The following is a 26,363-nucleotide window of genomic DNA, read 5'->3' on the forward strand; positions in this document are numbered from 1 at the left end:
CCGGTTTTGTTCAAACCAGAACTGAACATGTGACTAATTAAGTATCGATTTGAAGATCTCGACTATCAAGCTCTCATCGACATGTCTCATAAGAGATAAAGACACTTTATAGAAAAGCCTTAACCAAAAAAAGTACAGAATTGCACCCCAACAACCCTAAATGACCCACCAGATCTGGTTCTGACCGGAACTGAACATAAGTCGAAATACATATCGATACGAAGGTCTCAACCCTCAACATCTTATCCACGTCTCATAGGAGACAATGACACTTTATTGAAAAGCCCTAACCCAAAAAATTACACAAATGCCCCCCAATTAGCCCAAACTACTCACCCAGTCTGGTTTGGACCAGAACAGAACATATGTCAAAATATATATCGATTCGAAGGTCTCGACCCTCAACATCTCATCCACATGTCTCAAAAGATGTAAAGACACTTTATAGAAAAGCCTTAACCCAAAATAGTACAAAAATGCCCCCCAATAAGTCCAAATAACCCTCCTATTTTGATTCGGACTACAATTGCACATATGTCGATTTACATCTCGATTCGAAGGTCCCGACCTTCACATCTCATCCACACATCTCATAAGAGCTAAGGACACTTTATAGAAAATCCCTAACCCATAAAAGTATAAAAATGCCCCCAATAACCCAAACGACCCACCCGGTTTGGTTTGGACCGAAACAAAACATTTATCAAAATACGTATCAATTCGAAGGTCTTGACCCTTACATCTCATCCACATGTTTCATAAGAGATAAGGACACTTTATAGAAAAGCCCTGACCCAAAAAAGTACAGAAATACTCCCCAATAACTCCAAACGACCCACCCAGTCTGGTATGGACCAGAAAGGAACATATATCGAAATACGTATCGATTCGTAGGTCTCGAACCTCAAGAACTCATCCACACATCTCATAAGGGATAAGGACACTTCATAGAAAAGCACTAACCCAAAAAAGTGTTGAAATGCCCCCTAATAACCCCAAATGACCCGCTCGATCTGGTTCAGATCGGAACTGAACAATTGTCGAAATACAAATCGATACGAAGGTTTAGACTCTCAACAACTCATCCACACATCTCATAACAGGTAAGGACACTATTTAGAAAATCCCAAACCCAAAAAAAGTTCAGAAATACCCCTCAATAGCCCCAAAAGACCCACCTGGTCTGGTTTGGACCAAAACTGAACATATGTCAAAATACGTATTGATTCAAAGGTCTCGACCCTCTACATCTCATCCACACCTCTCATAAGAGGTAAGGAAACTTTATAGAAAAGCCCTAACCCAAAAAAGTATGAAAATGCCCCCTAATAAGCCCAAACGGCCCTCCTGGTCTGATTCGGACCAGAACTGAACATATGTTGAATTACGTATCGATTCGAAGGTCTCAACCCTTAAGCTCTCATCCACATGTCTCTTAAGAGATAAAGATTCTTTATAGAAAAGCCTTAACCCAAATTCCCCCAACAACCCCACCCGGTCTGGTTCAGACCAGAACTGAACATATGCTGAAATACGTATTGATACGAAGGTCTCGACCCTAAACATCACATCCACATGTCTCATAAGAGACAACGACACTTTATTGAAAGTCCTAATCCAAAAAATTATAGAAACGCCCCCAATAAGCCCAAACTACCCTCCCAGTCTGATTCGGACTAGAACAGAACATATGCTGAAATACTATCGATTCGAAGGTCTCGACCCTCAACATCTCATCCACATGTCTCATAAGAGATAAAGACACTACATAGAAAAGCCCAAACCCAAAAAAGTTTAGAAATACCCCCAATAACCCAAAACGACCCACCCGGTCTGGTTAGGATCGAAACTGAACATTTATCAAAAAACGTATTGATTCGAAGGTCTAGACCCTCAATATGTCATCCACCCGTCTCATAAGAGATAAGGAAACTTTATAGAAAATCCCTGACCCAAATAAGTACATAAATGCCACCCAATAACCCCAAACGACCCACCCGGTCTAGTTCGACCGAAACTAAACATATGTCGAAATACGTATCAATTCGAAGGTCTTGATCCTCAACATCTCATCTACACCTCTCATAAGAGGTAAGTACACTTTATAGAAAAGCCCTAACCCAAAAAAGTACAAAAATGCCCCCCAATATGTGAAACCCTGCTCCTGACTGGTTGGATTCTTGATTTAAGGGCAGGAACCCCTGTCCAGGCAACCAGGATCACTGTGGAGCATCACACCACATAATGAGATCAATGAGAATACCTTGAATAGGTTTCCCTATATACCTGTCAGAAGATGGATAGCAGACCCTTGCAACTGTGCAGCTCATAGCCTGATGTATGACTTGGATCCCAGGTAATCTCTCTCCTCCCCAAATAGTGGGACCCACCTATGTTAAAAGTGTGTAAAATCTCCTATTAGGCATGTGGGGACAATACCCTGACTTAGGGTCAAACCCTGTGCAAGCCCCATTTAATTTCAGCTTACTGCAATTCTCTGGGCGATGGCACTGGGTGATGCAGCAAGGCCAAGAGACATCGCCCAGTGACTGATTTTGAATATTTTAATGGTTTTTATTTGTGGGGACCACCCATTATGGACATGGGCACCCTCCACTGATAGAGGGAAGTCTGAGGGACCACCTCATGCCCTCAGTTCACTGTGGACCCCACCAGTGAGCCCAGAATTAGTCAGAATTAGTTTAAAAATTGATTTTAAAAAAAGGGCCTTCACAGGAAAACATGCCACAGTGAAGGGGGTCTTTAAATAGGGGGTGTTAGAGCTCATTAGAGCTTTTCTATCTATTGGAGAATCCGTGGGAGAGAAGAGGGGAAAGAAGAGAGAAAAGGGAGAAGAAGGAGAAGAAGAAGGAGAAGGAAGAAGAAGGGCTGCTGCCACCACCCATCTAGGCTGGAACCGAGCCTCTCTAGGCTCTGTGCAGGTATAAGAACACCCTCTATGCCTGTTGTTTCTATTTCCCTCTCTCATTTTCTGTGTTTATGCTTCCTGGGCAGCCCAAACTAGCTAGGGTTTGCCCAGTACTGGTCCAGATCTGCCATGTAGACCTTGTGCATGGAAGATCTAGAATTTTTATGTAATTTGAGCATTTAGTTATGCTGTTACTATGGCCGAAACCTGGTTGTGCCCACCTACACTTCCAGATGGCCCTATTGATCTGTGATTTGGAACCCTGGGTGCAAGCTAGGGTTGTAGAGACCAAACCCTAGGTGATTGTAGCCTTGAACCCTTGTTATTCATGCATTTCCATGTGGCTGAAACTAACTCCCAAGCCTGGCCAAAACCCTATGCCACTATTCATCTAGACTGCTTGGGCAGCTCTAGCAGCCTGATGGTGGATCTGATAGATGATCCAATTGGACCATTGGATAAGCCATCTCAGGGGGCTACCTGATCCCCCAAACATGCAGAGGATCAAGTAGTATAAACCTAGCCTAAAAAGCCAAGCCTTGGGAGCTCAGCCCAGAATTGATTTGTAGCCTCTGGGCGATGCACTGGGCAATGCAGACATCGCCCAGAGCCAACACCCAGTGAAGGAAAATTGGCTGGATTGATGGACAGACTTGGGAACCTCACCCTTTGACCCCTGGACACTGTGGGAAGGCTAGAAAATTACCAAAAAGCCCTTTCCCACATCTGTTCTTATATGGAAATGTTTTGGAACCCTAGTGGGCCCCGCAGGTAAAGGAAGCCCTGCTATGCTTGGTCCTACAGCACAGACAAGCTGTGGATAGCACTGTAAACATATTCTGATCTAGGGTCAGGTACAACCATTAAAATGACTATTTTACCCTTTGTACCACTGATACTAGTTGAGGCACTGGGGCAAGAGCCTAAGGCCTAGTGATTCCAAGTGTAACCAACTAAACCCCGGGTCAACCCAGTAAGTTTAGGGTAACCCTAGGACTTCCAGTGACAGACTGATAACTTAACATAACAACTTTTGATTTACATTTAGGACCTAATTCCGTGCTCGAGGTCAACGACCAGATAACTGCTGGAACTGAAATTGTGACTGAATACCTAGAGGCAAGTGCAGGTGAGTGAATAGTACTATCATATGTGTATATGTAATTATGATTTCATGCTGACTAATAAGAATTGAATATAATTGTTGTGTTATTTACTTTTGTACAATTACTCAAATCACTGCATAATGACTGTTTGTTGATCAACACTGTGAATTCTTCTATGATCATTGTGAATGTTAGATTAGATGTTGTAGTCGGCTTGGAAATGAGGCTCGTGGTAGCCCGTAGTATGGGATGCGGTTGACACCACCTGACTCATACGATGCCATATAGACATGGGGCTAGAGTTTCATTACCCGTGCTACGTACCCTTGCCAATAGGGGTTAAGGTGTTGGATGCCTATAGGGGTGACCATCAGAAGAAAAGAGAAAAGAGAAAAAGAAATGAATAGAACACCGGAATGGTGCATGAATGAATAGAACACTGGAATGGTGCACATGGGCAATACGCCAGAAAAGAAAAGAAAGAAATGGATTGTCCCACGGGTTAATCACAGAGGGCCGGTCGGGCTGACCTTAGTGAACGAATGCGGGAGCTGACTGGTCCTCTCCGACAACTCAATGGGTGTATCGCGGGAAGGGGTTAGAAGCCCGCACTAGGGATACATGTATTGGGGATTGTAGTAGCACAGACTCGACTTAGTTGTATTGCTAGGTGGCTAATAATTAAACTGGACTTGCATATCATGTAGGACCATATGAATTGTGAATTGTGATTGCATGTGCATGCATGATTGATGTTATTTGCTACGAGCTCAGTGGGGCTCATACTCTATTAGGCAATATTTTTCTTAGATGATTTTGCAGGTCGATGCCGCTGTGGCATGGTGGGTCATTTCAAGGAGGAGACTTTTGGTTGTTACGATGATATTGGTGTGGACTGTCACACCCCAAACCATCCCCTAGGAGGATTGGGTAGGTGACCCAAATTGCACAACGGCAATTTGCCAAATCCCACAGATCTAGAAGCAGTGCTTACGATCATGGAACCACAACCATCTCTTTACCATAGGCAAGATTAGAGTGCAACAGATAAACTACAGTTCAATAGTTTTACATTTCCCATCAACCCACACACAAAGAAAACAAAGAAACAAAGCTGATAAGTACAGTACTACATACAAAGACATGTACAGGGCGAGCATACTCAACCCCAAAAAGGAAAAAGGAAAAACTACAACAACCAAGTCAGAATGGGGATAACTCCAAATAACCCAAAAGGAGTCCCCAAGTCAAAAAGCTATCATGAACACTCTTCAATGGTCTTCATCAACAACCACCGAAAATGTGCGTAGGATCGGTATGACCTCCGTCGGGATCCACACCAATATCATCATAACAACCAAAAGTCTCCTCCTTGAAATGGCCCGCCTTGCCACAGCGGCATCCACCTGCAAAATCAACTAAGAAAAACATTGCATAATAGAGTGTGAGCCCCACTGAGCTCGTGAGCAAATAACATCAATCATTCATGCACATGCAATCTCAATTCACAATTCATATGATCCTACACGATATGCAAGTCCAGATTTTATTATTAACCACCAAACAATACAACTAAGCCGGGTCTGTGCTACTACAATCCCCAATACATGTATCCCTGGTGTGGGCTTCTAATCCCTTCCCGCAATACACCCATTGAGTTGTCGGAGAGGATCTGTCAACTCCCGCATTTGTTCACCAAGGTCAGCCCAACCAGCCCTCTATGATTAACCCGTGGGACAATCCATTTCTTTCTTTTCTTTTCTAGCTTATTGCCCATGTGCACCATTCCGGTGTTCTATTCATTTCTTTTTCTCTTTTCTCTTTTCTTTTGATGGTCGCCCCCACAGGCATCCAACTCCTTAACCCTTGTTGGCAAGGGTGCGTAGCACAGGTGATGAAACTCTAGCCCCATGTCTATATGGCATTGTATGAGTCAAGCAGTTGCAACCGTACCCCATAATACGGGCTACCACAGGCCCCATTCCCAAGCCGACTAAGACATCTAGTCTAACACTCACAATCATCATAGAAGAATTCACAGTGTTGATCATCAGACAGTCATTATGCAATGATTTCAGTAATTGAACAGAACTAAATAACACAGCAATTATATTCAATTCTTATTAGCCGACAGCAGATCATAATTACATATACACACATGATCATATTATTCACTCACCAGTACTTGGCTCTAGGTACTCAATCACAAATTCAGTTCCAGCAGTTGTCTGGTTGTTGTCCTCGAGCACAGGATAAAGTCCTAGATGTAAATCAAAAGTTGCCATGTTAAGTTATCAGTCTGTCATTAGAAGTCCTAGGATTACCCTAATCTTACTGGGTTGACCTGGGGTTTAGTTGGTTACACTTGGAATCGCTGGGCCATACACTGGGCCTTAGGTCATATCCCGGTGCATCAACCAATGTCAGTGGCTCAAAGGGAAAAATGGTCATTTCTAAGGTTGTACCTAATCCCAGGCTAGGATATGCTTACAGTGTTGTCCACAGCTTATCTGAGCTGTAGGACCAAGCACAGCAGGGCTTCCTTTACCTACGGGGTCCACTAGGGTTCCAAAGCATTCATTAATCATGGACAGATGTGGGGAAGGGTATTTTAGTCTTTTTCCACATCCCACAGTGTCCAAGGGCCATTGGGTGAGATCCCCCAGCTCTGTCCACCAAAACAGTGATTTTCCACTCACTGGGCGTTGCTACATCGCCCAGTGCCTGTAGAATCGATGCAGACTGAGTTTCCAAGGCTGGGCTCTCAAGGCTGAGATCAGACCTGATCCCTTGCATGTTATTGGGGTCTAGTAGCCTCTGAGATGGTCTACACTATGGCCTAGATGGATTTTCCATCAGATCCATCATTAGGCTGACAGTGGCTGCCCAAGTAGCCCAGATGAATAGTGTTCAAGGTTTTGGCTAAGCTGGGGAGTTGGTTTCAGCCACATGCAAGGCTAGAACAGCATGCCAAATGAGGGTCCAGGGCTACAATCATCTAGGGTTTGATCTCTGTAGCCCTAGCTTGCACCCAGGGTTCCAAATCCATAGATCAGAAGTGAATCTGGGCAGTGCAGCTGTGTACAGCCAGGTTTCGGCCACAAGAGCAGCAGAACAGAATATTAAAAATGCATAAATATCTTAGATCTTCCATGCACAAGGTCTGCATGGCAGATCTGCACCAATACTGGGCAAACCCTAGCTAGCCTGGGCTTCCCAGAGAGCAAAAACACAGCATACATAGAGGGGGAATGGGAACCGTAGGTGAGGATAGGTATTTTTATATCTGAAGTAACCTGAGAATAGGCTCGGTTGCAGGCTGGGATGGCTGCAGCAGGTCTCCCCCTCCTCTTCATCCTTCTTCCTTCTCCTTCTTCTCTTTCTCTCCTTTTCCCTCTCTTTCTCTCGTCTCGGTTTCAGCAAGAAATAAGAGCTCTAAATGAGCTCAGGCCTGCCTATTTATAGGCCTAAGACCAACTAAGGTCTGTTTGGTCACTAAGTCTCTTTTTAAAAATTAGTTATTGAACTGATTTCGACTAATTCTGGGCTCACCGGTGGGGTCCACAGTGAACTGAGAGCATGAGGTGGTCCCTCAGACTCTCCTCTATCAGTGGAGGGTTCCCATGTTCATATTGGGTGGTCCCCATAAATAAAATCCATTAAAATATTCAAAATCAGTCACTGGGCCTTGCTACATCGCCTAGTGCCATGGCCTAGAGAATTCCAGCAACTGAAACTCAAAGGGGCTTGCATAGGGGTTTGACCCTAAGTCAAGGTATTGTCCCCACATGCCCATTAGGGGATTTTACACACTTTTTTAGAGGTGGGTCCCACCATTATAAGGAGGTGAGAGATTACCTGGGATCCAAGTCATACGTTAGACTGTGAGCTGCACAATTGCAGGGGTCTGCTATCCATCTTCTAATAGGTATATAGGGAAACCTGTTCAAGGTATTTTCATTGTTCTCATTGAGTGGAGTGATGCTCCACAGTGATCCTGGTTGCATTGCCAGGGGTTCCTGCCCTTCAATAAAAAATCCAGCCAATCAGGACCAGGGTTTGACATTTCTCCCCACCTTACAAAAATTTTGTCCTCAAAATTTGCTTACCTTGTAATCCAAAAAGTTGGGGATACTTCTTCTTTAATTCTTCTTCACGTTCCCATGAAGCTTCTTCTACTGGATTGTTTCCCCATCGAACCTTCACAAAAGTGACGGTGTGATTATGGATGTTATGCTCCTTTCTGTCCAATATCTCAGTGCGGTGTTCTTCATAGGTCATATCCACATCCAACTGTACAGGTTCAGTTGACAATACATGTGTCAGGTTGTTAATATACTTCCTCAACAACAACACATGAAAAACATCGTGGACGCTTGATAAAGATGGTAGTTGCGCCAGTTGGTATGCTATGGGTCCTACCTTATTAAGAATTTAGTAAGGATCGATGAATCTTGGGCTCAAGTTGCCTTTCTTGTTAAAACGTAGCAATCCCTTGGTTGGAGATACTCAAAGGAATACTTTTCCTCTGACCTCAAACTCAATATCTTTCCTTCGATTATCCGCATAACTTTTCTGTCTTGACTGGGTTATCTTGATCTTTTCTCTTATAATATTCACCTTGTCGCAAGTCGCTTGTATCATCTCAGGTCTGAGATATTTTCGCTCGCCAACTTCATCCCAATAAAGTGGAGTTCGGCACTTCCTGCCATAAAGTGCTTCAAACAGTGCCATGCTAATGATGGAGTGGTAGCTATTATTGTATGCAAATTCCACCAGAGGTATGTGAGCATCCCAACTGTCATTCATTTCCAAAACACAGGCTTAGAGCATGTCCTCCAGAGTCTGAAAGGTTCTTTCTGATTATCCGTCTGTCTGCGGATGAAAAGCCATGCTAAGATTTGGTTGAGATCCCAATGCCTTTTATAAACTTCTCCAAAACCTTGAGGTTAATCGAGGATCTCTGTCAGACACAATACTGACAGGCACGTCGTGTAAGCGGACTATGTTTTCAATGTATATCTAGGCAAGCTTTTCCATTGGATAACTTATTTTGATCGGTATGAAGTGTGCCACCTTCCAGTAATACTTCTTCAAATCTTTGTATATCTTTGGGCTTCCGGGGTGGATTGTGTAGGGTGAGTTGTGTGCCTCTTTTAAGAATTCGATCTTGGATGTCAAAGTCATTAAGCACGCATAGTCTATCTCAAAACTTTAATGAGCCATCTTAGGCCAAGGAAAAATCTGGGTCCTTATAGATACCTTGTTGAACTTCCCAAATTATTTTGGCCAGCTCGGGATCCAATGGTTTTTCGTAATTATTTCCTCTTATATTGAGGGCTACAGGTTCATAGCTGCTAATTGCATAGCCGTTCCTTCGATCATGAGTTCCAAATCAAACTTCCAAGCTTCCTTTATTAATTGCTCACTTACGACCAAAGATGCAAGGGATGCAGTTTGAGATTTCCTGCTTAATGCATCTGCAACAATGTTGGCCTTGCTGAGGTGGTACTGGATTTCACAGTCGTAGTCTTTTACCAATTCCAGCCATCGCCTCTATCTCATATTCAACTCCTTTTGGGTGAAGAAATACTTCAAACTTTTGTGATCGCTGAAGATCTCGCTCTTTTCACCATATAGGTAATGTCGCCAGATTTTTAACGCGAAAACTACCGCCGCCAACTCTAAGTCATGAGTGGGGTAGTTTTTCTCATGCTCTTTTAACTGCCTAGAGGCGTAGGTGACCACCTTTCCTCTTTGCATCAAGACGCCACCCAATCCTATCCTGGATGCGTCAGTATATACTACCATTCCCCCAGTTCCGTCTGGAATGGTTAGGACTGGAGCTGATACTAATCGTTTCTTCAACTCCTGAAAGCTTTTCTCACACTCTTCATTCCATTCGAATTTGGCTCCCTTCCTTGTAAGGTTTTTCATTGGTGTCAAAATCCATAAGAAATTTTCAATAAACCTCCGATAGTAACTGGCCAATCCTAAGAAACTTTGGATCTCTGTGGCACTCTTCGGAGTCTCCCATTGGAGAACTGCTTTCACCTTGCCTGGATCTACTTTGATGCCGTCTTTGGTGATGAAGTATCCCAAGAAACCAATTTGGTGAAGCCAAAATTCATATTTACTAAATTTAGCAAAGAGCTAGTGTTCCTGCAACCGCTGCAATACAAAAATAAGGTGTCACGCATGCTCTTCCTCACTCTTAGAGTACACCAGGATGTCATCAATAAATACTATGTCGAACTTATCCAGCACATCATGGAACACTTTATTCATCATATCCATGAATACTGCCGGGGGGTTGGTCAACCCGAACGATAAAACTAAGAATTCATAATGTCCTTATTGAGTTCAGAATGCCGTTTTATGAATATCACCGCTTTTGATCTTCAGTTGATGGTATCCTAACCTAAGATCAATCTTGGAGAAAATTCTCACTCCTTGTAGCTGATCAAATAGATCATCGATACACGGCAGCGGATATTGATTCTTGATCGTCAGTTTGTTTAGCTCGCGGTAGTCGATACAGAGCCGCATACTACCATCCTTCTTCTTAACGAATAGCATGGGTGCTCCCCAGGGTGACACGCTGGGTCATATAATCCCTTCTTCATCAGGTCATGAAGTTGTGCCTATAATTCTTTCAACTCGATAGGTACCATACGATATGGTGCCTTGGATACCAGTGCTGCACTAGGAATCCAATCAATCGCGAACTCTATATCACGGTCCGGTGGCAGTTGAGTCAGATCTTCTGGAAGTACATCAGGAAACTCTCTGACGACGTGGAGTTCCTCCAAGGGTTTTATCTTCGCCTCCATGTCTATCACAGTGGCCAAAAAGCCTTGGCATCCTTCTTCTTGTGACTTCTGAGCCTGTAGTGCGGATAATGTTATCCTTCTGGATTCCCTCCTTGGTTCACTTTGATAAGTGAAGTCTGACCCATTTTCCAAGTTGAACCTTATCTTCTTCTCCGCACACAAGATGTTTCCCCCATAGGCCGACAACTAGTCCATGCCTAGGATTACGTCAAAATCATTTATATCCATCTTTATCAGTCGTACGGTTAGTTTCTTCCCACAAATTTTAATTTGACAAGGGTCGTAGACCTCCTTCAAACTCACAACACTCCCTGTCAGTGTGCTGACTACTAGCTTGTGCCTGATGTCCCTTGGTTGATCTTTCATCTTACTTGCAAAGGTTGAGGAGACGAAAGAGTGGGTCACGCCCGAGTCAAAAAATACTCATGCGGGTATGGTTGAGACATCCAGGGTACCTAGGGTTCTTAGGTAATTTAGGTTACATGTAATAAGCCAATTATTCCCTATAGTTAAGTAGTGTTCAGCAACTTACCTGTCAATACGTCGGGGTTTGCCTCAGCTTCTTCATTTGCTAAAGCGTACACCTTTCCTTGCATCTGATTGTCCTGTGACTGAAATGGCTTAGCATAGGGCTGGTTTGATGAGTTGTTGCCATACCCACGTGATCTGCAATCTTTGGCCATATGTCCTTCCTGTTGCACAGATAGCACTTAAAGGGTGGAGCTCCAGGTGTTGAAGTTTTGCTCGCTTGACTTGTTGCTGGTTGGGCTGGCGAGGTTGCTGTCGTCATTTGACTCGTAGTAGGTTGAGCAGGTCGAGTGAATGTAGGGCGAAAAGAGTTCTGACCCACGTTCGGCCTACGATACTGAATCAAAGTAGGGCTTGAACTCGAACCTCTATAAACTTTATTCAGCCAGCCAAAAGTTTGAAAATTATTTGACCTTTTGTTCAAACCAGTCGACGTCACAGTCTTTTCTTTCTCCTTTTCTTTGAACCTATCCTCCATTGTCTTTGCTTTCTCGACCATTTGAGTATAATCCCGAATATCCATGATTGACAGTACTGACCCAATTTCAGTTTTGAGTCCCTTCTTAAATTTCTTGGCCTTACTAACTTCCCCTTTCAGGTGCTCTGGGGAAAAATGGAATAGATCTTCAAATCGCTGTTGATAGTCCAGCACTGATTTAGTTCCTTGCACTAGTGCAATAAATTATGCTTCTTTCCTGTCCTTAAAACTCTCAGGGAAATAGTTCTTGAAGACAATCTCCTTGAATTGCGCCCACGTGGGATTTGGGTGAGCAGCTTCCAAATTAGGACTAGTCGCCTTCCACCAAGCTTCGGTGCAACTGATAACCCGCACAAATAATCTTTTGTGCGTTCGTGCACTCAAGTACTTCAAATGCCTTTTCTAGGGCACTGATCCATCGTTTCGACTGCATTGCCTCAAAGGTTATTTTTGAAAAAGCAGGCAGTTGAAGTTTCTTGAATCTCTCCATAACCTTGGCTGTGGAATTTTTTGCTAAATGCTGAGGCACAGGTGCTGGAAACAGTACGGGTCGATTAGGTGGTGGTGGTGCAGTGCGCTCGTGTATCATGGTTGCAAATTGAGTTGACATTTGACCAAGCAACTCTTGTTGTTGTTGCATGGTCCACATCATAGTGGTCATGAATGCAGTCACGTCGCCGACTGCCACATTTGGCTGAGGTGTCTATAGTAGCTTGTGCAGCCGCTGGTTCTGCTGATGAAGCAGCCGATGCCTCAGAGTTTTGAGCCTCAGTTTCGTTAGGCAGCTCAACCTTCGTTACAACTCTAGGTTTTTTACCTTTACGACCTCCACGAGAACTTCTAGTGTTGACCATTATCGCTTCTCTGAAAAGAGGAGCGTGTTCAATATTCCATTTTCATCTATATGGATCAACAATTGTTTTCTAGCTAAGCAGGTACAAATCTAGTCCACAGTTCCAATGAGTATCACGAGTCACACCAGTCAGGAAGATTGTTAGATTCACTGTCTTGGTTTATTAGGTGACGTGTCTTATTGAATGCTTTATGTTCCTCTTTCTTATACATTTTATGTGTCAATATGCTATAGATGGCACTACTAAAAGCAGTTTGTACATCACAATATCCAAACATGTGGTAATTAGATAGTACACACCAATCATTATATACATTTATCTACATATATTAAATATGTATCATAAGCACAACAACAAAAGCTTTTTCAAGCCCTATGTGCTCTATTCAACCCTCAAATAGAAATTTCACCCCCTTTGGGTTTAAGAAGGTTGTGTCTGCGTAATACCTAATTAATTTATTATTTTATTATTATTATTTTTTTTTAATATTTTTTTTAACCATCTATGAAAGTTCTTATTTTATATTCATTAAGGATAATATGGCCAAAGCTTGAGTCCTTATATATAAATAACCCAAAAATAGCAAATCTGCACATACTGGGCGATGTCTCTAGGCATTGCCACTTCGCCCAGTGCCATCGCCCAGAGAATCGGGCACAGGGTTTTTAAGTACGAGAGGGCCCCATTTCTTTTCTATTCTCTTCTAAACTCTTCTAAACTCTTGAGAAAGGTTTTTGCAAGGTGAGGGGACCACTTTTACACCAAATCCTTGTGATTCTCCGGGGTTTACGCGCATCTACATGTGTTTAGGTATGCTTTCTTGACACTTACCCTATTTTATCCCTTCCTTTGTGTTTCCTATTGTTTTGGTTAGGGTTTCTATTGCTTTCCTTGCCCAAACTCAGCTGTTCTTGCTATTCCTTGTAGGAAATGTCTTCTAGTCATCATACTACACAAAAATCGGTAGCCCAAAAGAGGTTACGGGTCGAATCCGAGGAATTATCCTATTCTTCAATACCACCATCGTCCCCTAGAGAAGATTCGTCTTCCGAGGAACCAGATTTCGACCACCATCTTTTCTCCAGGTATGAGTATGCTAAGGAGTGGAAAAATTTTGTATTCGTAAAGATAGTGAATGGTCGGGTGGTACAAGTAGAGGACTTCCACCAACACAACCTCTTTGCCAGATTCAATGCCCTAGGTTGGGCATCGATGCTATCTCCTACCGAGCCTTGTTATCCCAACTTGGTTCAGTACTTTTACTGCAACCTGGGGCCTTCTAGTGCCTAGGAGTTTAGAGTGGAGAGTAAGGTGAAGGGAGTGGATATCAGGCTAACCACTACCCTATTGGCAGAGATCCTGGGTTTACCTAACACAGGAGAGAGGATTTACCATCAGCCTCGTATGGATATTTCGGATATGTTTTCTTTGGAGACTAGGAGAGCAGTCTTCCAAGCTTTGACAGGTTCTCCTAACACCCCAAGTCTGAGACTTCTTACAAGCCTAGTGCTTGGGTGATTAGTAGGTGTGCAACCTACAATATTTACCCAAAGGGTGGGAACAAGGGCAGTATATCCATAATGAGAGCATACATTACCTATTGCCTCTTGGGAGCTGGTCAGGGGGGTCCAGCCATCAACCTCCCGTATCTATTACTTCAGGTGATGCTTTATCACGCTCGGAACCCAACTGATGGGAACCTTCCCTATGGGAGATTTCTCACCTTGGTCTTTCAATATTTTGGGGTGCCATTCGAGGGTGAGTATATTGATAAGACTAGATCCAGGCCCATAGATAAGACTTCCATTCTGAAGATGAAAGTGTCTGAAGAGGAACCACTAGAGGATGAGGGGCAGATGGGGACATAGTATGGAGTGGAGCATGGTGATGATGTGCGCGATGACGAGGTGCAGGGGATGGAGCAAGGAGACACTCAGGGCTTACATGCAGAGGAGCAGGGTATAGGTCCAGGCAACTTTGAGGGTTTTGACACTCAGTTTACAGACTTACCCACTTACGAGATGACTGGTGCCACTAGCTCACAGGTTCCAGGTCCTTCTGATTGGGCACAGATGATGACAAACTTCCAGAGTTTTGGCACTCAGTTCTCTAGCTTGGCGACTAGGGTGGATCAGGGCTCACTTCTTTGGAGACGAGAGTGGGGTTTGTGGAGCAGCGTCTAGATTTTTGGGATAGGTTCTATAGAGTTGACTCTCGCCAGACTCAATCTCCACCTAGTGACGTACCTCCTTCTGAGTAGTTCCAGCAGTTCCGGACCTTCTCTTGCTACTTGGTCATGATCATCTTAGTTATTTTTTTCTATGCTTATGTATTTTCCTTTCTTTGTTTTCAGTTTATGTACTTGTTGAATTGCAGTTATGCAATCAAACTTTTGTAATTATTGCTGAGTTAATGAAAATCTTGCATCTTTGTTTATTTGCATCTACCTCCCCTATGGTTTTTAATTCTTGTATATTTTATTGTTTAATGCTTATTAGTCCTAGTCTACAGTCCATAATCATAAAAAGAGCCTCACGCTCTGATCCCAAACTCTATCACATCCCAAACCACCCCCTAGGAGGATATGGTAGGTGACCCGAATTGCACAACGGCAATCCGCCAAATCCCACGAATCTCGAAGCAGTGCTTACGATCATGGAACCACAACCATCTCTTTACCATAGGCAAGATCAGAGTGCAGCAGAGAAACTACAGTTCAATAATAAAAGGAAGCATAGCGATATGGGGAAACAGTGATAATATATACATATAAAAGTTTTACATTTCCCATCAACCCACACACAAAGAAAACAAAGAAACAAAGCTGATAAGTACAGTACTACATACAAAGACGTGTACAGGGCGAACATACTCAACCCCAAAAAGGAAAAAGGAAAAACTACAACAACCAAGTCAGAATGGGGATAACTCTAAATAACCCAAAAGGAGTCCCCAAGTCAAAAAGTTATCATGAACACTCTTCAATGGTCTTCATCAACAACCACCAAAAATGTGTGCAGGATCTGTATGACCTCCGTCGGGGTCCACACCAATATCATCGTAACAACCAAAAGTCTCCTCCTCAAAATGCCCTGCCATGCCACAGTGGCATCCACCTGTAAAATCATCTAATAAAAACATTGCATAACAGAGTGTGAGCCCTATTGAGCTCGTGAGCAAATAACATCAATCATGCATGCACATGCAATCTCAATTCACAATTCATATGGTCCTCCATGATATGCAAGTCCAGATTTTATTATTAACCACCTAACAATACAACTAAGTCGGGTCTGTGCTACTACAATCCCCAATACATGTATCCCTGGTGCAGGCTTCTAACCCCTTCCCACGATACACCCATTGAGTTATCGGAGAGGACCAGTTAGCTCCCGCATTCGTTCACCAAGGTCAGCCCGACCAGCCCTCTGTGATTAACCCATGGGACAATCCATTTCTTTCTTTTCTTTTCTGACTTATAGCCCATGTGCACCATTCCAGTGTTCTATTCATTTCTTTTTCTCTTTTCTCTTTTTTTTCTAATGGTCGCCCCCACAGGCATCCAACACCTTAACCCCTATTGGCAAGGGTGCGTAGCACAGGTGATGAAACTCTAGCCCCATGTCTATATGGCATCGTATGAGTCAAGCGGTGTCAACCGTACCCCATAATACAGGCTACCACAGGCCCCATTTCCAAGCCAACTACGGCATCTAGTCTAACACTCACAATCATCATAGAAGAATTCACAGTGTTGATCATCAGACAGTCATTATGCAGTGAGTTGAGTAATTGAACAGAACTAAATAAGACAGCAATTATATTCAATTCTTATTAGCTGGCAGCAGATCATAATTACATATACACACATGATCATATTATTCACTCACCAGTACTTGGCTCTAGGTACTTAGTCACAAATTCAATTCCAGCAGTTGTCTGGTTGTTGTCCTCGAGCACAGGATCAAGTCCTAGATGTAAATCGAAAGTTGCCATGTTAAGTTATCAGTCTGTCATTAGAAGTCCTAGGATTACCCTAATCTTACTGGGTTGACCTGGGGTTTAGTTGGTTACACTTGGAATCACTAGGCCATACACTGGGCCTTAGGTCATGTCCCGGTGCATCAACCAATGTCATTTCCAGGGTTGTACCTGACACTAGGCTAGGATATGCTTACAGTGTTGTCCACAGCTTGTCTGTGCTGTAGGACCAAGCACAATAGGGCTTCCTTTACCTGCGGGGTCCACTAGGGTTCCAAAGCATTCATTAATCATGGACAGATATGGGGAAGGGTATTTTAGTCTTTTTCCACATCCCACAGTGTCCAGGGGCCATTGGGTGAGATCCCCGTAGCTCTGTCCACCAAAATAGTGATTTTCCACTCACTGGGCATTGGCTCTGGGCGTTGCTGCATCGCCCAGTGCCCTGTAGAATCGATGCAGGCTGAGTTCCCAAGGCTGGGCTCTCAAGGCTGAGATCAGACCTGATCCCTTGCATGTCAGGGGGGTCTAGTAGCCTCTGAGATGGTCTACACCATGGCCCATATGGATTTTCCATATGATCCATCATTAGGCTGATAGTGGTTGCCCAAGTAGCCCAGATGAGAAGTGTTCAAGGTTTTGGCTACACTTGGGAGTTAGTTTCAGCCACATGCAAGGCTAGAACAGCATGCCAAATGAGGGTCTAGGGCTGCAATCATCTAGGGTTTGATCTCTGCAGCCCTAGCTTGCTCCCAGGGTTCCAAATCCATAGATCATAAGTGAATCCGGGCAGTGCAGCTGTGTACAGCCATGTTTCGGCCACAAGAGTAGCAAAATAGAATATTAAAAATGCATAAAGATCTTAGATCTTCCATGCACAAGGTCTGCATGGCAGATCTGGACCAATTCTGGGCAAACCCTAGACTGTCTGGGCTCCCTAGAGAGCAAAAACACAGCATACACAGAGGGGGAATGGGAACAACAGGTGAGGATAGGTATTTTTATAGCTAAACTAGCCTGAGAATAGGCTCGGTTTCAGGTTGGGATGGCTGCAGCAGGTCTCCCCCTCCTCTTTTTCCTTCTTCCTTCTCCTTCTTCTTCTCTTTTTCTCCTTTTCCCTCTCTTTCTCTCCTCTCGGTTTTAGCAGGAAATAAGAGCTCTAAATGAGCTCAGGCCTGCCTATTTATAGGCCTAAGACAAACTAAGGTCTGTTTGGTCACTAAGTCCCTTTTTAAAAATCAGTTTTTGAACTGATTCCGACTGATTCTAGGCTCACCGGTGGGTCCACAGTGAATTGAGAGGATGAGGGGGTCCCTCAGACTCTCCTCTATCAATGGAGGGTTCCCATGTTCATATTGGGTGGTCCCCATAAATAAAATCCATTAAAATATTCAAAATTATTCACTAGGCCTTGCTGCATCTCCCAGTGCCATGGCCCAGAGAATTCCAGCAACTGAAACTCAAAGGGGCTTACACAGGGGTTTGACCCTAAGTCAGGGTATTGTCCCCACATGCCCATTAGGGGATTTTACACACTTTTTTCAGAGGTGGGTCCCACCATTATAAGGAGGAGAGAGATTACCTGGGATCCAAGTCATACATCAGACTGTGAGCTGCACAATTGTAAGGGTCTGCTATCCATCTTCTAACAGGTATATAGGGAAACCTATTCAAGGTATTCTCATTGTTCTCATTGAGTGGAGTGATGCTCCATAGTGATCCTGGTTGCCTGGCCAGGGGTTCTTGCCCTTCAATCAAAATTCCAACCAATCAGGAGTAGGGTTTGACATGGACCCCAACGGAGGTCATACCGATCCTGCGCATATTTTGTTAGGAAAATGGTCCTACACTCTACTTCCTTCAAGTCATCCCTATGATGATGTTTTGATGATAACAAATAAGACTTGGACTAATGCTTATGTTCTAAGTATTTTAGAGTCAAAGCATAGCATCAAGTGAGGGGGAGCATATACAAGTGTTCAAAGACTACTTTCAAAGCAGATTGAAGCTTGAAAGTCAAAGACATATGTTTAGAAGCTTAAAGCATTGAAGAATTGAAAACTTTTGATTGAAGACTTTGACTATTTATAAATATGTAATTCCTATTATTTCTTGAGTCACATTCGATGTAATGCACACACACACACGCATACATCGATCTAGAATGACCTTAGGAGAATATTCGAACTCCTGATCATGTGACCAATTGGGTTTGAAATACCCAAAACAACCCCTGAGAAAATTAGACTAAATTATACTGTAATTGCCCAATCTGGCATACCAGATCCCAATATGGCATACCGGATTAATGGGTGTCTCAAAGAAACACCTCCAGCAACCCCTTTACCTATACTGGATACTGATCCGGCATACCAGATCCTCTCTTGGGTGTATTTTGCCCTGATCAGGCATACCGGATCAGTGCTTGACTAATTAAATATGACCGTTATTCTCTTATCTCTTAAGGAAAGTAGGTAATTCGGCATACCAGATTCCCATCCAGCATACCGGATTAATTATAGAAGTGGGATTCTTTTCTTAATTGGATTCCAAATTGGTTCTAAGCCTCTAGCCTATAAATATCCTCTTAATTAGTGTTCTAAATACTACAACAATCATCAATCAAGAGCTCTAAGCAATCAAGCACTCCCTTGTGAGATTATTCTTTCAAGATCAAGAAGATTGAAGAAAATTCAATCTCATCTTTGCTCCTTCATACACACTTGCATTCAAGTTGCATACATTGAAAGGTAGCATCTTTTCTACTAAAGTTTAAGGTAACTCTAAACCATTTAGTAGTTCTTTTACTTTGTTTAAAGTTGTTGTTGAGTCCTCTTGCTTGAAATCAAGAGTAGTTGAGTTCTCTTGCCCTTAATCAAGATTTGTACTAGTCCTCTTGCTCTTACTCAAGATTCGATTTAGTGAATTCTCTCTAAGGTGAGAGGAGTGGACGTAGGCACATATTGGCCGAACCACTATAAATTATTTGGGTCTTTTTACACTGCTTGTCTTTACTCTTCTCTATCTTTATTGTTTGATTTTATTTCCACATAGTTATTTTAATTTTTGAACCTACACTTATTCACCCCCCCCTCTAGGTGAATTCACATTTGGTATCAGAGTGGGAGCTCAAGATCATGATTATCTTTAATCCAACTAAGAGTTAAAGATTATGAAAACTTCTGCTAATCGTAAGTTCGAAGGTTCTAACATTACCCGACCTCCCTTCTTTGAAGGTGAAGGATTCTCCTATTGGAAGAATCGGTTCAAGAACTTCGTATGCGCCAATAACACTGATGCATGGGAAGTTATAAAGAACGGACCCAATACTATAGACAAGTCTAAAGAAGAATGGACTCCTGTTGAGAAAGCTAAGATGCAACTCAATTATGTTGCTATAAGTTATCTTCAATATGCATTAGGAGAAAAAAAGTATAATAGGACATGCATGTGTGACTCTGCTAAGGAGATGTTTGATAAACTTATAGTGACCTATGAAGGTACTTCTGAAGTTAAGCAATCTAAGATTGACATGTTAGTAAATGAATATGAATTGTTTAAAATGAAAAATGATGAAGATATATATGCCATGTTTACTCGATTTACTAACATCGTGAACAAGTTGAAAGGATTAGGTAAGGTTTACTCCAATGGTGAGAACGTTCGAAAGATTCTGAGATCCCTCTCAAAGGAATGGAGACCCAAGACTACAGCCATAAGAGAATCAAAAGACATTGATAAGCTAAGTCTAGATGAGCTGTTGGGATCACTTCAAACACATGAGATGGAGCTAAAGCAAGACACCAAGGATGACGAGCCTAACGAACCTAAGAAGAAGGTTGTCGCATTCAAAACCTATGATATCAGCGACAATGATGAAGAGCTTTCAGATGATGAAATTGCCTATTTGTCAAAGAAATTCTCAAGATTTTTGAAGAACAAAGGAAAACCTTCATTCAATAGAAGAAAATTCTCAAAAGATCAAAAGGTAAAAATGTCTCTAAGGATAATTCTGACTCTTCTTCAAAGAAAATCTTGTGTTATGAGTGTAGAAAACCTAGACATTTTAGAGGAGATTGCCCTAAAATGAAGAAGTATAAGAAGGCCTACAAAGCTGAACACACCTTCGATTCAAGTGATGAAGAGGAAGATAATGAAGAATCACAAGAAGAAGAGGAACAATCCAACCTTGCTTTAATGGCTACTGAAAAAGAAGAAGAAACTCAAAATGAGGTAACTCTTATTTCTCCTTCTAAAGATAAAGATTATTTAGAATTGAAAGAAGCTTTTGAAGATTTATATCAAAGTAGCATAGAATTGGCTATTACTAAGAAAGATCTTATAAAGGAGATAAACACCCTCAAAGACCAAAACACATCTCTAACTTCTCAAGTAAAGACTTTGGAAGAAGAAAAGGAGAAACTATGTAAAGCTTTAGAGTCATTCACAAATAGTAAAAAGACTCTTGATATTTTACTCGAAAATGCCTCCAAAGCACCCTTCAACAAGGAAGGAGTAGGTTATAATGTGAACAAGAGTTCAAATCATACCAATGAGGCAAGTTCAAGTAAAGTAACAAGTAAGAAAGTGAAGAAGAAGTTTTGCAATTATTGTAAAAAGAAAGGACATTTGATTGAGGAATGTTATGTTAGAAAGAAAACTCCTCAGTTAAAAAAAATCAAATCCCAAAGAGAAGACCCTAAGCCCAAATATCCCTCAAACTATTGTATGCAACAATTGCAACAAAAAGTGACACACTATTTGGGAATGTTATTATATGAAGCAACCTTTTTGACCTCCTAGAAGACCCTTCAATGGTCAAAATAAGAAAAATCCACCAAAGGTGCAAAAACCACCAAATAGCCAAGGATCATATAGAATGTCTCAAAATCAAAGACCTTGGAATCCTCAACCATACACAAACTGGTATGGGAATCAAAAGGCAAGTGGTCACCAAATGGTGTGGAGACCAAGAGGAATGTATAATACTAATAATAATGGACCCAACACCCAATGGGGACCAAAATTTTATTAAGCATTCTTATTTTGTAGGTACGTCTAAGCAAAGATGAATGGTATATTGATAATGGTTGCTCAAAGTATATGACATCCAACCCAAAGCTTTTTTCAGAACTCAGAAAGCAAACAGGGGGATGGGTATCTTTTGGAGACAATGGTAAAGGAAGAATCATCGGTAACTGATTAACACATTTATGTGTAAAATCTTAGGGCATAAAGCATACATTTTACCACATTGGACAGAGTCACTCGGTGCTTTCTTGTGCTTTTCAGGGTTTAGGTGAATTCTTGTGAAAATGGAGGAGATGATGCTAAGGAAATGTTTTTAAGCATTTTAGAGGTGTTAATGGCTTGGATGCGTAGCTCATCGAGTCAGCTTCGTAACGATTCAAACCGCACTTGATTTCGAGTTGAAACGAAGAAGTTATAGCCGTTTTTGTAACGACGCGCGAAAATGGTCTGTAGGGATTTATTTGTAATTATTGATATTCGACCGGGGATAAAGTGAAGCGAAAGTTCGGATTCTAGGGGCCTTAACGCAATAACTAGAAGTTATATTTCCTGTACCCGAAAGATTCTATTTGGAGGGCTTTGGACAGTCCAACTTCAATTTGAGATATCTTGGGCTCCCGAACTCCAAATTGGACGAAATTTGGGTCTATTTTGGGTGATTTTTCGCAAGGAACATAATGGTGAGGCCTATATAAGCATCCCATGCTCTATATTTTTTGAAGGATAAAATAGGTATTTTATTTATTCTTGAAGGAATCCTAGTCATTACCCTTACTCTCTCTCTCCTCCAACTTCTCAAAGGCACTTTTGGAATTCTACTTGGGATAGATTTATATTTTCTCATCTATGGAAGGTTGAAAAATCAAAGCATCTTTGATTTTATTGCTTGCAGAAGATATCTACAAAGAAAAGGAAGCACAAGTTAAAATTAGAAATTTACATTTCTAAAAATAGAAGGTCTATGTAAACAATCTTCTCTTCTTCTTCTTTCTATTTTTTTTTTTTTCTTAGGATTCAAAGCATTGTAAAAGAGAAGGAGAAGAGAATATTCTCTTTTCTTAGGGAATATTTCTCCTATACTTCCCTCTTCTCTCTTCTCCTCTCTTCCTCCTATAAATACCCCTTGTCCTTTGGGTTGTAACAAGTTAGTTTTTTTAGTTCAATTTTTAGTTAGTTTCTAGTTCAATTTTAATTCAGTTTTTAGTGTAGTTTTAGTTCATTCAGTTAGTGAAATTTTCTCTTCTTCTCCTATTTTTGGCTTTAGTTCTTAGTTTAATTTCATAAGATTAGCTCTTTCAAGTTCTTAATTTTGCTTTCATAAGATTAGTTAATGGTTGTAATAGGATTAGTTTATGCTTTAATGTCTTCAATATGGTTGTAATAGTTTTAGTTTAAAGCTTCCTAGTCTAAGCTCCTACGTTGATGACAAGACTTGGAGATTTAGAAGAGGAAGCCATGGTAAGTTCATGCAAGTATTTATTCAAGCTTCTTCAATTAATCCGGTTCAAGCACACCTAGGTTTGTATTCTCTAAACTCTTAATCTCATTCTCTTCTTCATCTTCTTCTTCTTCTCCCTCTATTTCTTTTACTTTGTTTTTTTTTTTATATGGTTGTGGTTTGTGAATGCACTTTTATTTCTTTATTTCTTTTTATGTGGTTATTATATGAGGTTACAATTTTATTCCTTTCAATTCGCTTTAGTTTGATAGGTTAGATGCTCATGTGTTAGGACGCCAATTTAATCCTTTAATTTTGTTAGATGCTTATGAGTTAGGATGCATTAATTTTTATTAGTTTAATTAGTTTAATTTAACACTTTAATTTGGTTCACTTTGCATTACTTTTAAGTTAGTTAAATAGAGTGGCATATATCTCCTCGTGTTCGACCCGTAGTCACGATTGACCCGTACGCTTGCAGTATTATTTTTACTCAAACAAGTTTTTGGTGCCATTGCCGGGGAGATTATTGACCACTTTATTTTTTTGATTTTTAAGTAATTCGAAGTGCTTTAGTTTCTTCTCTTTCTCCTCTTTCTTTAAAAAAAAAAAAAAAAATTTTTGAAAACCTCTTCTTGTTTCTCTTCTGTTTCAAATAGTTTGTGCCCAATCTAAAATCCTTCATATGCCCAAACCCAGCCAATCTTGGTGCCCCTCGATTCGTTGGGTGGTTTGGATTGGCATGTGACTTATCTTTGGAGGTGACCACTCTTGATAATAGGAAAGCAGCATAGTGAGAGCGTTGGAAACATTAATGTATAGTAGTCCTCCACGCTACATCGAAATCCATTTGGAGTCGCCCGTAGGTTGCTCCTGAAGATTATACGGGTTCCCTTGCTGTCAACCTATATGGCAACCTTACAACTTTGGAACCATTGTTTCGATTTTTGAGGGATAGATGCACAATCTACCTTGGACTCCCTCTTGTTTTTAGTATTTTTTTTTCTAGTCTTTTATTTTTCTTTAAATTTTTTTTTATAGGAGACCTCAATTTGGGATAGGTGGCTAATTTAGAATAATGGGAGATACACTTCCATATAAGACTTTGGGGGAAAGATGGACCTATACTAAGGCAACCATGATTTTGGAGGAAATGTTTAAACAGGTTAGGGAAGCCAAAAGTAGTGAGATAGAGAACAATTTTGCACCACCCCAGTACAATTTTACTCCCCAACCCAACTATGGGCTTTCGAGAAATTTTGATTGGTCACTTCCCCAGACAATCCATGTTATGGAAGGATGCCCTAATTTTATGGGGGCAGCTATGGTGATGAGAATGTGAATCATCAATTTCAATACAATTCTTTTGGCACTTACAATCAGGGGTGGAGTGGTCATCCCGATTTCTTGTGGGATCAATGGAATAACCAATCTGGACCATCTAATTTCCAATATTATGGTTAGTTTGGTCCTCCAATGCCTAACCCTCCATTAAATCTCAATGGGCCACCTCTCCTTGAACCATATCACCAACCCCTTGAGTTTCAAAACATGGGTGAGGAGGCCAGACTGAATGAACTTGAGAAATACATAGACCTTCTCACAACAAGCCAAAATACCATGGAGAAGCAACTCTCTCAACTGATCACCATGGTGCAGGAGGAGGAAATGGGTACATTACCTAGTCAGCCTGAACCTAGTCTATGTTACTAGATTCCTGTTCAGAATTAACCACCCCATCCCCAGTTTAATGATATTGAAAGTCCACCACCCCAGTTTGAGGTTAATGAAAGTCATTCCCAACAAGCTACTTTTCATGATGATTTATTTGTTGAGATTGAGTCTCCTAAGGATATTAGTGAAGCAAGATTTGATGAGCTACCTAGGGAAGTCCAACTTTTTTCTGAAATTTTTTATTTTAGTGAGCCTAGTGTTTTTATTGATTTAGAATCACATTGTCATGATAACATAGAAACCCAAGAAATTTGATCTCCCCCTCTCTCTTTGAAAAACTTAGATAATTGTCATTTTGAGGATTCCATTGTCTCACATGTTGATTTGTGCAAACCTCCTAGGTTTGACGATTTTATTGAGGAGGACAATGTTAGTCATAATGCCTTTCAAGCATATTTCCATAATTCATATTTGACAAACCAAGTTATGCAAAGAGCGAATAGTTATATTGCTAGGATTGATTTGAGTAAACCTCTAAGTTTTTATGATTATTTAGATGAGGTTATTCATAATCCTTTTTATGCTTATTGTGATCCCTTTTTGGTTGGTTTTTCAAAGAATGATAGGTGTTCTACATTGCAAATGGGAGAGAAGGGAAGGATTTATGGCCTGAGTTTTATTACCTTTATTTTTCACTGTCCCATGAGGGCAGATTTTTCTATTGGATATTTCTCAGTTGTACTTAACTTCCGTATTATTTCTCGCTTTACTAAAATTCATTGTCGAGTGTTTTCTGGTTCTGAAGCTATTTCTCCATTTACTGGCCATGGGTTGAGATTTCTATTGCTGCTCCTAGCACTTTTTGTAGAGCTCATGACTCTTCATGATCCTCTTTGTTGATTATATCTAGTAAGCCCCTTCATCTCCTCCCTTGTCCTTATTTTTTTCTTTTATGCATACATTGAGGACACTACATGAATTAAGTGTGGGGGGGATGTTGGGCTTAATTGGTGAATTTTGATTATGGCAATAGTTTGATTTTGTGCATAAGTTTCTTTGATTGTGAAGCGAGAGAGAGAGGGAATTAGGTGCCCTAGCATGCGAAATAATAAAAAAATCCCTTTTCAAGGACTGTAATTAGTTTGTATCCGGTGATAGGGATTGAATTGGAAAATATGAGTGCTATTTCATTTGATGGCTAGATTACTCTATGTATTTTATGGACCCTTTGATCTTTTGGCTAGTAGTTGAGACCAATTTGTTTGTGGCAAGGCAAGGCATGAAAGTGGAAGTGAATGAAAAAAAAAAAATGAAAAAAAAAAAAACAAGGAACAAAAAAGAAAGTGGAATTCCTTGGGACTAGACAGGGCACTATGCCTCATGAAGTAGGGTGACTTGATCGAAATTCCTTGGAAGGAAACTCAAAAAAAAAAAAAAAAACTCTTGTATCAATGTCTCAATGTCTTATGGATATATGCAAAAAGCGAAGCTACCAAATATTTGGGTGTCTG

This window comes from Telopea speciosissima, chromosome 5 (genome assembly GCF_018873765.1).
Source record: "Telopea speciosissima isolate NSW1024214 ecotype Mountain lineage chromosome 5, Tspe_v1, whole genome shotgun sequence".
Classification (NCBI taxonomy): Eukaryota; Viridiplantae; Streptophyta; class Magnoliopsida; order Proteales; family Proteaceae; genus Telopea; species Telopea speciosissima.